Source organism: Gadus macrocephalus, chromosome 20 (assembly GCF_031168955.1).
Source record: "Gadus macrocephalus chromosome 20, ASM3116895v1".
NCBI lineage: Eukaryota > Metazoa > Chordata > Actinopteri > Gadiformes > Gadidae > Gadus > Gadus macrocephalus.
In genome coordinates this window covers 18,816,379-18,829,930 of record NC_082401.1, presented here as the reverse complement: position 1 = coordinate 18,829,930, position 13,552 = coordinate 18,816,379, and the positions used below count along the sequence as shown (strand labels likewise).

Genomic DNA, 13,552 nt, shown 5'->3' with positions numbered 1-13,552 from the left:
TTGTAGTTCAGTGCTTACTCCTACTTCTCTAACAGAGAGTGCCTGGCAAACAAAATTGTCTTTCAAAATGAACAACTCCTTCTTCTCCCTCGCATCTCTGTCATTACCCCCACACACTCTCTCGCTCTTTCTCACTCTCACTCTCTCTTGCATGCTCTCTCGTGTTCTCACTCTCACACTCACTCTCTCTCTTGCGTTCTTTTGCTCTCTCTCGCGCTCTGTCTCTCTTTCGTGCGCACGCTGTCTCGCTCTCTTGCATTCTCTCGCTCGTCTCTCTCTCGCTCGTCTCTCTCTCGCTCGTCTCTCTCTCGCTCGTCTCTCTCTTGCTCTTGGTCTCTCTTGCTCTTGGTCTCTCTTGCTCTTGGTCTCTCTCTCTCTCTCTCTCTCTCTCTCTCTCTCTCTCTCTCTCTCTCTCTCTCTCTCTCTCTCTCTCTCTCTCTCTCTCTCTCTCTCTCTCTCTCTCTCTCTCTCTCTCTCTGAACTCTGGCTTGTACCTTTTGGAAAAGGGAAGTAATGCTCCTGCAACGTTGTATTTCAGTCTCACTGCTGTTAGGATTAAATATTTAGAGAGAGACATACATGATTTCTGCATTAGCCAGATTGGCTAAAAGGAAGGAAACAATTTCCATAAGAGAGAGAGGGAGCGCGCATTGGTGTATTTTTTTATTTTCTTTTGTGCGTGTGTGTGTGTGTGTGTGGCGCGTCTACACAAGCAAAAAATTAGGGTGAAGGAAAGGGGTGTGTGTCTGTGTTCTTTGCACTATTTATTAAAAGCACTCTCCATGCAGGAGATGGATTCCCTCATCTTTCCAGCAGGAATGGGAATATGCAATTGCTTTGCTGATGATAAAGCACGGGTGTCAAGTCTTAATAGGGCATGCAAAACACTGATAGGCTCACCTTCCCAACACCTAAGGATCCTGCCTCAGTGTGATGATATTGCACTACATTACCTTTGATGTGTCAGTATGGACGGACCCTACAAATGACCCCCAACACACCCATACAATAACACACACACACACACACACACACAAACACACACACCTCTTCCAAATGCCAACCGTGCCTCGCATCTCCGTCTTCAAAAGGATGCCGCCCGCTTGGATATTGAGAACTAGTGACAGGAGAACACATTAAGTCTCCCCCTGACTATGTTTTCCATTTGTTGTTTCATCTCGGCCCCAAAAAAGAAAAAGAAAAAAGGGGATGGGTAATTGCATGATACTCTGATGACTAGAACAAAAAGGAAAAGTAAATGGGGACATAATTCACTGTGAAGCAGCAGCGCAGAGCATCGGAGAGAAGGGAGGTAATGCACTCTCTGTAAGCCTGTTTGATGAGGACGTCCTGTGACACGTTGACACCCGGTCCTCCCTGAGTACATTAATTACCCGACATTTCTGACGTCCGGGAAATGTCTGTCTCATGTCAGTCGATGTCGCCCTCCCCACCGCCCCCCTGAAAGCCTCTATCTCTCTCTCTCTCTCTCGCTCTCTCTCTCTCTTTCCCCTCTCACATCCCATCATCTCTCTCTCACACACACGCACCGACACACACACACAAATACACACACACACACACACACACACACTTTTATCCTCATAGTTAGTGATATTATTGTCGATGACGATGCACCCCAGTGTGTCACTGCTTTGTGTTGGTTGGTCCGTGTTTGGTTTGATGTCAGTCCTTCGGTTGTCTTTTAAAGAGGGGTGGGGGGGGGGGGTCTTTCCAGGCCGATTCAGCCCCAGCCCAGAGTGGCCGATGCCCGGGGAGCAGCAGGTTCACGGCTGAGGCTGTGAGCCACTCTATGGGTGAGACATGCACGGAGGCAGGCTGGGGGGGCCGGGGGGAGTTGCATCTGGGGTGTGGGACACGGTGTGGGGGAAGGCTTCCGCAACTGCGATTGCATGGCAGATCCCACCCACCACACATGTGTTGTGCACCTCACCGCCCCCATGTCCTCGTTAGAAATGTATGTGTGTGTGCGTGTGTGTGCGTGTGTATGGCACGGGTACAACAATAAATAGAGCACAGAGACTGGGGTTGGGATAGGGTGGGGGGGGGGATATAAAGTAGGGTATTTTATGACAGTGGATGTGCTGTTAGTCAGATGCAAAGTGAACACGTGAAGTTTCCCTGCACGCATACAGGCACGCACGCTCAAACACTCATGCTAATAACATACAAATGTATCCTGATTCATAGGTCATTACTCTCTGTCCCGCGGGTCATGCATCAGGACTGCCTGCTCGTAATGCGCTGTGTTGGGATTGATTACTCCAGGGGCTCCAGATGTTTTATTAAGGTAATGGTCGTGTTGCACTCCTCTGTGCGTGAGTGTGAGTGGTGGATGTGGGGGAGAGGGGGTTAACACACCATTCTCTTTCTCTCTCGCTGAAAATGGGGTTGTTCACCGTGTGGTGCTTGAAATAAAAATATGCATATAAATAAATGTTCATAAATGATAAAAAACGAATTGGCAGAGGATAGTTGTCTGTAAAATAGGTTTAATGAGGGAGTGGAATAAAAGGAACAGGCTCTCTGATTTATCCAGCAGAGGACACACACCCTTGGGGAGAGTTTAGTTCTGCTGTCCTTGGCCGACGTGGCGTGTCTCTTTGACGAGGGCATTAACGCCATTCTTCATAATTAAACATTGCATTATTGACTCTGATTAATCATCACATTGCAAGAAGCTGAGTCAGCAAGCCATGAATAAATGAATTAGTGTTGTTTTCCCCCTTTTCTCCCTTCGACTGTCTCCTCTCATTCTCCGTCCGGCTTTCTCACGGTCGCTCTTTCTGCCTCTTCTCTCGGGCTCTCTCTCTCTCTCTCTCTCTCTCTCGCTCTCTCGCTCTCTCGCTCTCTCGCTCTCTCGCTCTCTCGCTCTCTCGCTCTCTCTCTCTCTCTCTCTCTCTCTCTCTCTCTCTCTCTCTCTCTCTCTCTCTCTCTCTCTGTGTGTGTGTCTCTCTGTCTCTCTACCATGTACTGGGCTCCCTTGGGCATTATGTTCTTATGTTTTGTTTTACTCTCATTGAGTGATGGGGGGGCTGGTACGCGTTGACCCCCACCCCCTGCCCTCCCCACCCCCCCCCCGAACCCAAATCTTTCAGCTGTGTTTGCCTCCGCATTAACAGATCTACGCTTACAGCAAGGACAGATCCCTTCTGCATACATCGCAGCGTTGGCTTAAGCGACTAGCAGAACCATGTGCCCGCAGGGCTGTTTGTGTGTATGTGGGGGGGGGGGGGGGGGTAGTAAACACTCTGAACACACACACACATTCACCACACACACACATGTACACACACACAGATGCGTCCAGTAGTTCTGGAGGGAGGGGGGGCGGGGGTGCATTCTGCTTGTATGGTGGTTTCGTTCTTCACAGAGAGTCACATCGGGGTAGATACGAGTGCACGTTGCATCTAAGATAATCTGACGCTTACCGGAATTAGGCCACAGGTGATCTTGACCCCCTCCCTCCTCTTTCCCGCTTTCATCTATCACTTTGGTGTTGAATTCAGGCCCCTTAATGTAAATCAATACGGCGAGGGCGACCGGGAGCGGCCGGGAGCGTATGTCGTCGTGATGTCAGGTGGCGCCGGGCGGCTGCTGCACACACCCCATGTTTAAGTGATGGATGAAGGAACAAATATTGAGCCCTGCTTCCTTTGGGGTCGATGTGCTTTAACAAGAGTTCCGAGGGCAACGGGCAAATGAGTTTACAATGGAGGCCTACATTACCGGAGGACCTCCGAGTGCAACGGGTAGGCAGCTTGTTGAAACATGGATGATGGGGGAAGTGGGTCTCTGTAATATGCTGAGGAGACCCGGCCACCCATGAGACCCTTGTTCATGTTTACTGTTCCTTTTTTCTTAATGTTTTCCCAATGTTTAGATCACAACGGGTCATGTAGCACCACGCCTGTTCGATAAAGAAAATAAATGGTCGACATTACACACACACATTGAACATTTAATTTAATGTTTCCGGTTCTGAATGAGTAGCACAATTAAATGGGTCAACCTTATATGCTTCATTAGTCAGAGGATCACACACACACGCTTGTTAGGGCTAATTCAATTCCATCCAACGTGATGTAGACACATGAATATTTAACCGCAGATTGGTTATCAACCAGCATGGTGAACCGTGTTTTTGTCGTGATGTATGGCAGCGTTCACGCACTGCAGCAGGGGGGGCCTTGATGTAAGAGACGTGGCCCGTAGATTGCTGCTAAAGTGGAAAACCTGAACGCTGTGCATTATTGGGTGCATTCGCTGGTGATCACGTCGGTGCTTTCTCCCGGTGGTGCAAAGCGTTTTGCAAATGAAGAATGGCACAGTAATACACTGTTGGAGGACTTCCTTTTTGGAATATATATATTATACCTGTTTTCATTTTATTTATTATTTTATCCGTGGAGCTGCTGACAGAAATTAGTTTTTGCACATGCCCTTGCCAGAAATGATGGACTCGCCACGGAATACACCAACACATGAAGGAGCGCACACACTCACTACATGAATGCATTTAATGGCCAATCCTGGATAACCAGCAAGCAAGATGGACCAAAATGTAATTATCAATGTGATGATTCTAAAGAGACTATGGCCTCTTTCGTTGGCATTGTGCTGTCATACAACCCACATAAATCTCCACAAACGCAACAACAATCACTAGAGGAGCTTTCTCACTTTTTAATGTTCTGCCTGCCTGTCAATAATGTACAAAATAACCCAGGCCTTCCTTGGCCTGCACACTTGGCTGTGTGTGTGTGTGTGTGTGTGTGTGTGTGTGTGTGTGTGTGTGTGTGTGTGTGTGTGTGTGTGTGTGTGTGTGTGTGTGTGTGTGTGTGTGTGTGTGTGTGTGTGTGTGTGTGTGTGTGTGCAAGGGCTCTGAGGGGTGATATGCCACCGCCATCCCGGGCAGATTGACTGTCGGAGTGACATCCACCCCCTTAGTGGGTCTGATACACACACACACACACACACACACACTGTGAGAAAACCACCTCCTTCGCATCGCACATTGCTAACATACACACTTGCACACACACAGACACACACACACAGACACACATGCCCCTTTTCATCATCCAACATCACACCTTTCTAGCTGGTGGATGTTTGTGTGCGTGTGATGGCTTGCCGCTGGGGGGGGGGCGTGAAAGTGACTGAGTATATGGAACGCCATCTCATAATGGCCTGTCAATTAGCCGTCTACAGTTCCACTGCAGCGGACGTCCCTGCAGCTTAGCATGCTGTCTGCTATCTTATCCACGCACACGCGCACACCGCCGCGCACACCCCCGCGCACACCCCCGCGCACACCCCCGCTCTCCTTCTGGCTCCCTGGATGCTCACGCACGGAATCCCCACCCAATGTTGTTATCTCGCCCCCCCAAACACGCAACACGGCATATATACACACATTTTTTACCAACATCCACGTAGAGACACACAGTATATATATATATATATATATATATATATATATATATATATATATATATATAACACAAACTGACTCACGTCTACACTAACCCCCCCTGTCGGAGGCAGGGCGTAGCGCCTGCCATGTAACCTGATTCAGAACCCCTGCCTCTCTCCTCCCACACCCAACTTTTACAACGCCGAGGCTAGGAGGGGGGGGGATAAATTACAGTCCCACTGGTTGGTTGCACCAATACACCATCGCCCAACCCCCCCCCCCCCCCCCCCCCCCCCTGATATGCATCACCGGTATCTAATCAGATCAAGCCCACCTGTGGTCAGCCACTGAACCCCCCGCCCCCCCTACAGTTTATATTGGCGGGAGATGAGGGGGCCGCTCCTACAGCTCCCCTCACCCTGGAGGGGGCTCTGCAGATCCTCACCGTGCTACTGCTGAGATGAGGAGGAGCCAGGGCTTTGTTGACCTAACGAGGAAGGCTTCCTAGCTCTACACCGTGTCCCCACACACGCGGTGAACACACACACACGCACGCATAGTCACATATGCACACGCTCACACGCACACGCCTCCCATCCCCATCCCCCCCCCCCCCCCCCACCGCCTGTACACCCACCTCCTCCCCAACTCCATCCTCCTAGCCCGCTAACCCCCGGGAGTATTTTACTCACACACACATTTGTCTCGTACTGACAAGAGTGGTGTGCCTGGCGGTCGGCAGCAGCGTTAATGGGTGTGTCCGTGTGCGTCTGCATGTGTTTGTGTGTCTCGGGTGTATACTTGCACACAACCACTCGCGTGTGTCCATGCATCTACAGAGGAGTCGGTGTGTGTGCGTTAGCGACACAGCGTGTGCTTTTTGTGCGTGTGTGAAAGTGCTTTGGGCTGTACATACCTGGGTACTAAACAAACCCTGCAAGACTAGCGCGGGGTGCTGGAGTACCCGGTTCCCCCCTGATGGATGGCCGCTGCCTACCAGAGGCACCCTCCCTCTTTTTTTTTCCCAGGGATCGATTGAGCCTTCAGTCAAATCGCCTCCCTGCCCTTCCTCGTCCCCGACACCTATTGTGACTAATTACCCTGTTCCTGTCCGTGTTTTAGCTTGCTGTTGTTGTGTGTGTTTTTTTTCCCGGTGTTGGCTGCGTACGTCAATGCTGTCGCCGGAGTTGAGGTTGCTGGTTTTATCCTCAGAATACGATTTTTGCTTGCATGAAACATATCTGGACGCGAGCGTATCGATTTATTTTAGTTTTTACAATCGGAAGGGGATGTGAGATCTCAAAAGTGGTGTGCGATGTGTTGCAGATCGATGTGCTGTATCTGTGGATGACCTGCGTGTGAGCAGTTCATGCTGCGTACAGGAATAAAGACCCTATAGCCACACCCCCCGCACCATACCGTTGCCATTAGGGAGCAAAGAACACAGCTCTTGAATACGTGAACGGAACGAACTCCTGGACAAAAGAGAACCCTTTTAGGGCTAAACTGTTAATGGGTTTGTGCGTCTTCACAGCTTTTACCAACATGGCTGAGCCTGTCTGCCAGATATGTGTGCATTACGGTTTTGAAATAGATTTGAAACCTGAAAAACAAACTGCATCTTTGGGCCGTGGATGGAAATGTCAGTGTGCTACCATTCGGCCAATGGAAATAACATGGACCACAAATGTCACCAGCATTATTTTCACATGTTATCCTCTGTGTCAGGCCTGGCTATTTCTGCTTCACTGGACGTTTGGCCCTTTATTCAGAATAATGTTTAATGTCACAAACTGGTCTGGTCCCCCCTGGTGCTTTTTGTCCATTTGCCCACAGAATCAAGTGTTACTACAAGTCGTGCTTCGCCTCGACATTGTCTCAATAAACCCACTTTAGTGCAATTTCTCTGGCTCCCCATGTATTTATTTCTTCACCTGTCTGCCGTCCTCTTTTATTTGCATCCTCTCTCTCTCTCTCCCCCCCCCCCCCCGTCTCTGTCTCTGTATGTGTGCTTAGTTTACCTCACTGAATATAAATGCAAACAATGTTTGACCTGCGATATACAAACACTGAGGCGTTATGACAGGTGTGAGATTAGCACCTCCTCTTGAGCCGATGTTCTCCCGCGTGGCTGCATTCTGCATGCCTTTCGCCCTGCCCGCCCGGAGGTTTGGCCCATGTATTGTCAAATGGCCTGAATGTACCTTAGGTCTAGCCAACAGCCCAGACCCCCCCTGTCATTGCATCGTCCTCTGTGTGTAATAATCCGGAAATCACTGACATAATTTGTTGGTTTCTTAATAATGTACCCTTGGCTCATAGAATTAAATGGTCAGTGTGTTGCCCTATGATGAATAATTCAAGCTGAAGCCCTCCTAACACTGTTGGCTGCGCACTGCAGTCATTGGCTGCAAACCAACCCTGTGTTGCCTCTTTTTAAGTATATTTAGTCGAAACCCAGTGCGTGGCGTGTATTCACATAAAGTATGGCTTTGCTTCTCTTTACATTACATTACATTCAAATGACCAAAAGCAATTGTTCAGGTTCATAGGTGTTGGTCTTAATGGGCGTTCTCTTGAGGCACGTTAAATCCACGTGCGTGACCCACTCCATTGGGTTCTACAAAAAGCAGTGGGACCATTTCAGAGAGGGGAGGGGTCATGTGCCTGACCTCGCAACACATTACCACAGAGGGGATTCACTTCAAAGATGACATTTGAATGATATTCCGCATGACGTAACGCGCAAACCCACAGATTAGCAGTACAGTCCAAAAAGACGAAATGTTCTATGTTGTGGCTGATTTTGTATGCGTTTCTACACTTGCCGTGCTCGGAAACAAATCGCTTAACCTGGTCACAAGGGAACGTACCTTTGGTGGCATCCGTTCTAACATCCTGATTACAAATTAATTACATCGTGTTTAGAAGCAAGTCGACGCCCGGGCCAGAGCTTCTCACATCATTCAAACATAAGAGGGGCTTTCTTTGAAGCGAGGAACACAAGCACACACACACACACACACACACACACACACACACACACACACACACACACACACACACACACACACACACACACACACACACACACACACACACACACACCCCTTCACCATATGAGTTGTGCGTTCGTTCTTTGGTTCTTTTACTTTTATTTTACTCCACACACCACTTGTTTGCCTGCCTGCCTTTCCCCTAAAATCCTCTGCTTCCATGTCCATGTCTGAGCGACTACTGGGACAGTGATGTGTACACCATGGGGGGGAGGGAGGCAAAACTGTCTTCAGGCTATGTGTGTGTGTGCGTGTTGACAAACCACTCGACCTTCAGGTGCAGCGAAATGTCATCTGATTTAGCACGCAACGCTTGATTTGCCACCACTCATTTTGTCATCCGAGCAGCACTACATTTCGCTGCCGGGAGGGCCAGCCCGGAGTGGGCCGGGCTGGTGCATCACGGCGTAATGAGCTCCGTAAAAAGGGGTGTAATAGGCGCTGGTTATTTTTCCTTTTTTTTTCCCATCGTCTAAATATGTCCCGCTCACCTCCGTCAGCCTTTCATTGCATCCGTGCATGCATCAATGCTGAGGAGGAAGATGAAAATTGCATGTGCGAATTTTGCGCTCCCACTTCAACCCCACTTCCCACTTCATGCTCGCTTTCTATTGCTAATTTGTCGTTCTAAAATAAAAATGAAACAGGCGGACACGTCGGGCAGCCTCCTCGGCGAAGACGTCGAATGTACTTTGAGAGGGGGGCGTCACTGCCGGAAGACACGCCGGAGAACGACGGCGGCGGGGGGAGGCTATCATGCAGCCAAGGCAGCGGTGCAACAGCCAGGTTACACCCAGGGATGGCTTCGGCCTTCTGCATGCGTAATGGAAGGCATCATTTATACATGGAAGGCATCCCACTGCCTCATCCTGAATGCTTTCCACATTGATTTGTGCAGTGGCAGTCTACTGGGGTCCTGTGTTGCCGCTCCCCTCCCCCCTCCCCCCCCCCCCCCCCCCTCCCCGGGGTTCCTCACCACACATCCACTTCTCTTGTGATCACCGAGCTGCCAAGCAAAGGGTGTTTGTTTAAACAAGCGTGTAACCGGAGCCCCCCCCCCCCCCCCCCCCCCCCCCCGATTCCCATTGGTGTTGTCAAGATTAATTCTGTTTGTTCCTAATGTATGGTAATGAGAAAGTTGTGTGCGTTTGATTGTCAATAACGTGAAATACAGCCTTGCTCCTTAAATGCCGTCTCCGCTCAATAAGCTATTAAAGTTGAATCACAGATAACTTGGCGCGCATCAGGAAAGCAATTTGAAATTTGTGCTGACATTGATCCTGGAGGAAGGAGACCTATTGCTCCGATTAACACTGTTGCCCCGGGATGGGTCTCCCTGGCCATTAATAGCCAACCCTGTCCGGAGTTTTACTTGTTATCATATAAAATACTTTTATTTATAAGGGCATGGGCCTTTAACCTTTTCCAAACACCATGGAATATTGTGAACCTATACCATCTGCAGATGCAATGATTATTTTTAGTTTCTGCTATGGTAGAGCGATTTAATCGTTATATTTTACTGGGAGTGTACACATTGCCAAGGCTTCTTTCGAGTGATAAAAAAAAGGCCTTAGATTGTTTGCGCATGATGTGCTACAGGATTTCCAAGGATTGTGATTGAATGTAAATACAACAATACAAATGGTCCTAACAACCCCTTTAATCTATAATACGTAGAAATGACATCCTCTTTAAAGCCCAAACAACTTGTATGCAGAGTTCTCGTCTGAATGGCGTTTCAAAGCAGACCCTTTGTATTATTTTTGATTTATCTGAAGGGAAGTTTAAAGTCAAACAGATGAGTGACAGGTTTGCACTCAGGGTGGCTGCATACCATTTCACCCAAAAACCAAGCTATACGAAATCACCTGTAATGAATGTAATGAAAATGGAAAGAAGGAGAAAGAGCATGAAGGATATGCTTTCATGAAGCGTGCTGTAAATACAATTTGGGAAGTTCAATTAAGGGACTAATTTCCACATATAAATGCGGTCTTAAAATGTCAGTACACTTCCCTCTTGCTTATATTTTCATAATTTACCCCTCAATATGCCCCTCTTTGATATTGTTAGCATACTTTGTAAAATAAAGGATGTGGTGGTGCATCTAAGAAGGGATTAAGCAAAAAAAAATGAGAACCTCTTGCTGAATCTTCTTTGTATAATAACTTGTTATTATGTTCGAGTTGCTACCAGGAACTGGTACTCAGGAATCTGGTTACCAGGACCAACTGAATCCGCCCAAAGGAAAGAAAATATTATGCCGTCGACCTTTGAGATTGCCTTTCCCCTCCGGTAACCAGAAAAGCAGTGTAGTATTCACAAGTTATTGAAAGTGAACCATACCTGATATTGCTCAAAAAGCACCAAAGCTTTAGGTAAATGGTAGCCGGTAAAAGTCAACGATCACAATATCTATGAGATCAGAAAAATGATACACTCCCTTGGATAAATCATAAATAAATCAACTGAAATCAAGCAGGTCATATGGACATAGTTCATGCACAAAATTGGGGAGCTATTGACTAGAAAAGGAACGCTCCCTGGCTTAGTTTGCACTGAAATTGGGATATTTATCTATTTATTTACTACATTACATTTATTCTCTGACAACAAAATCGTTTATAGTGTGTGGATTGCGCTGCTTTCTCACACAACATAGCTTTTGAGTACCATAACAAGTTTCTGTTTGATTACTATTAAAGCTCAACACAAGCTACCAGAGATGAAGTTGAGTTACTTTTTTTTTTAGAAGTATTATTTATAAATGCTTTACTGCTGCTACTCAGTCTGAGAGTGCTATGATGTCATGTGACGGTAGATGGGTGCACCGGGTGGGCCATTACGTTGGCAGTATATCATTATGGCTTGTTGTTGTGTCACTTTGGACCCAGTGACGCCATCCCCGTCTAGTCTCAAGTCCTTCTCTGATGATGAAAGGGATATTACCGATTCTGGTGAGAATATGTAGGTTATCAACCTCACGTGTTCGATCAAATTTGTATGTGTTGTATTTACGTAGTTGGTTTTATGTCATTGAAGACTAGCCTACCATCTTGTGAAAACACAACCGTTACGAGGCTTTTAACCTAAATCAACCTTCTGCTTTGTTTCCTAAAGTGACAAACCATGGTAGGCAGCGATTATATATGTGTTTGCAGACGGCCATACAACTACTCAGATGCCCCGATTGTAGTATTTAAGGACGTCTTGCGTTTAGGTAAAGTGTATTTGTCCGTTTCGGCCCAGTGCATACATACCGTCAAACACAAGTTACCCTGCGGCCATTGTTTGTACCAGCTGTCTCTGGCTGACCCAGTAGAATACAAACCGACTTGATTTATTGTCTATCTGCATCACCACCATGACCGTCCTTCCATTCAACTCAGAATAAACAATAGTATTTATCATATGTTTGTTAGAGAAGTAGCTCCCCAATACAATAAACAGGAAATTTGACACCTGGGGTGGGTTATCTGATCCAAAGGTGATTTTAAAAGCTGGTGATAAGGGCATCCAGTAAGAATGAATTGTGCCACAAATGAGGAATGGCATCCTTATTTTAGGTTTGCGTGTGCCCTTGACATTCGCTTAGAAAACAGTACGGGGAGTAGGCAATGTCATGCCTCTAAACAAAATTTCTAAGTCCAACTGTGTGCCCAAAAAGAACTGAATGTCAGAATGTGTTATTTTCTCCTAATCCTCCATGTTGTGTTTGTTTTCCTTCTCTACCTACCTTGACCTTCCCCCATATCTCCTTTAAGTAAAACTAACAAGATGTTGATGCTTAATTAGCTTGCATGCTGCGATGAAAGTGAACCCAAGAGACCAATCGAGGAATGTTCTTCATAAGAGGCCGTCCCCTAAACAGACAATTAATTAGCACGCATTGGTAATGATAAATAAGTTACTGGCGTGACATTGCAGGTCTAGTGAGATGAATAAATTACAGCCTCTCTGCCTCTCGAGTCACAACACAACCTCACACAATGGATGCTTCGACCGCAGTGAATGGGCCTTTTGTTTCAGAAGAATGGCTATAGATATCCGATAGTTGTTATCATATCTTATATCTCTTGGCAAGAATTCGGCCTGGGGGTACTCTTTGGCTGCTCCCGAGGAAGTGCACTCGGCGCCCGATCGATAGAAGTAGTGTGAAGGGTTTTGTTATAACTATACACAGGAGAGGGCATTCGTGAAGCCCAGACACGCTCATTTGAATAGAGATGCCACACCTCTTGGCATAAACCTCCACTTCCCCCAGAGTGCCAAGTGAATGAGCTCAGTGGGAAACAGAACGGTCAGCGAGATTGCATGCATGCCTCGCTGTCCGGCCCTGCCACGACCAGCTGGCCCAGGGGCTAAATCTGAGCCACCCCTTGTGTCCCAACCTGGCTTATTCTGGTACAGCATTCCAAATTCAGCCCGTTATTTGCCTAATTTCCTTGGCCACCTGATTCAGCTTGTGACGGAGTCAAGTTTTTGCCGAGCATGAAGGACGACTTGTCAAAATCTCCCCATGAACAAAGAAAAGAAAAACATGAACCGTGTCATTGTGAGCCTACAGTGACCAACAACCAAGAATTTACTTGAGCGCAATTCATTCATGTATTTTGGCAAAGTTTTGGCGGAGTGTATATCATTTGCCCAAAGTCTTTGCGCTTGTGCAGTCATGCATTGTTATTTAGATGCTGTGTTAAAAAGGTTTGTTATAACCAACGTTTAGTAGCTGGGTAGTTGCGGTACCCCACGCATTCGAAAAGCCAGGAATATCCCAACAACAAAACTGAAAGAGACATTTACAGCAGAATAGCGCATCTTTTGTTTATAAGAGAAACAAACAACTCAATAGCAGCTTATGCAGTTTAACGTCATTTATTTTTTGGATTGAGAAGGAAATTGGCAACAGATAACACTCACACAACAACACGAACAACACACTAAATTGGGATGTGATTCAGGGAACTACAGACACTATCACCAGTATGAGTCCCGTGTCTCAGGCGGTCTATACCTGCCCAGGTCAACACAACCTGGGAACAGATTTGGGGCC

General features: G+C 47.2%; 1 protein-coding gene across 1 annotated transcript in view; it reads left to right on the top strand.

Moving 5' to 3' along the window:
- The window catches only part of LOC132448674 (acid-sensing ion channel 4-A-like), a 61,856-nt gene that overhangs the window by 1,496 nt on the left and 46,808 nt on the right, over window positions 1-13,552 (top strand).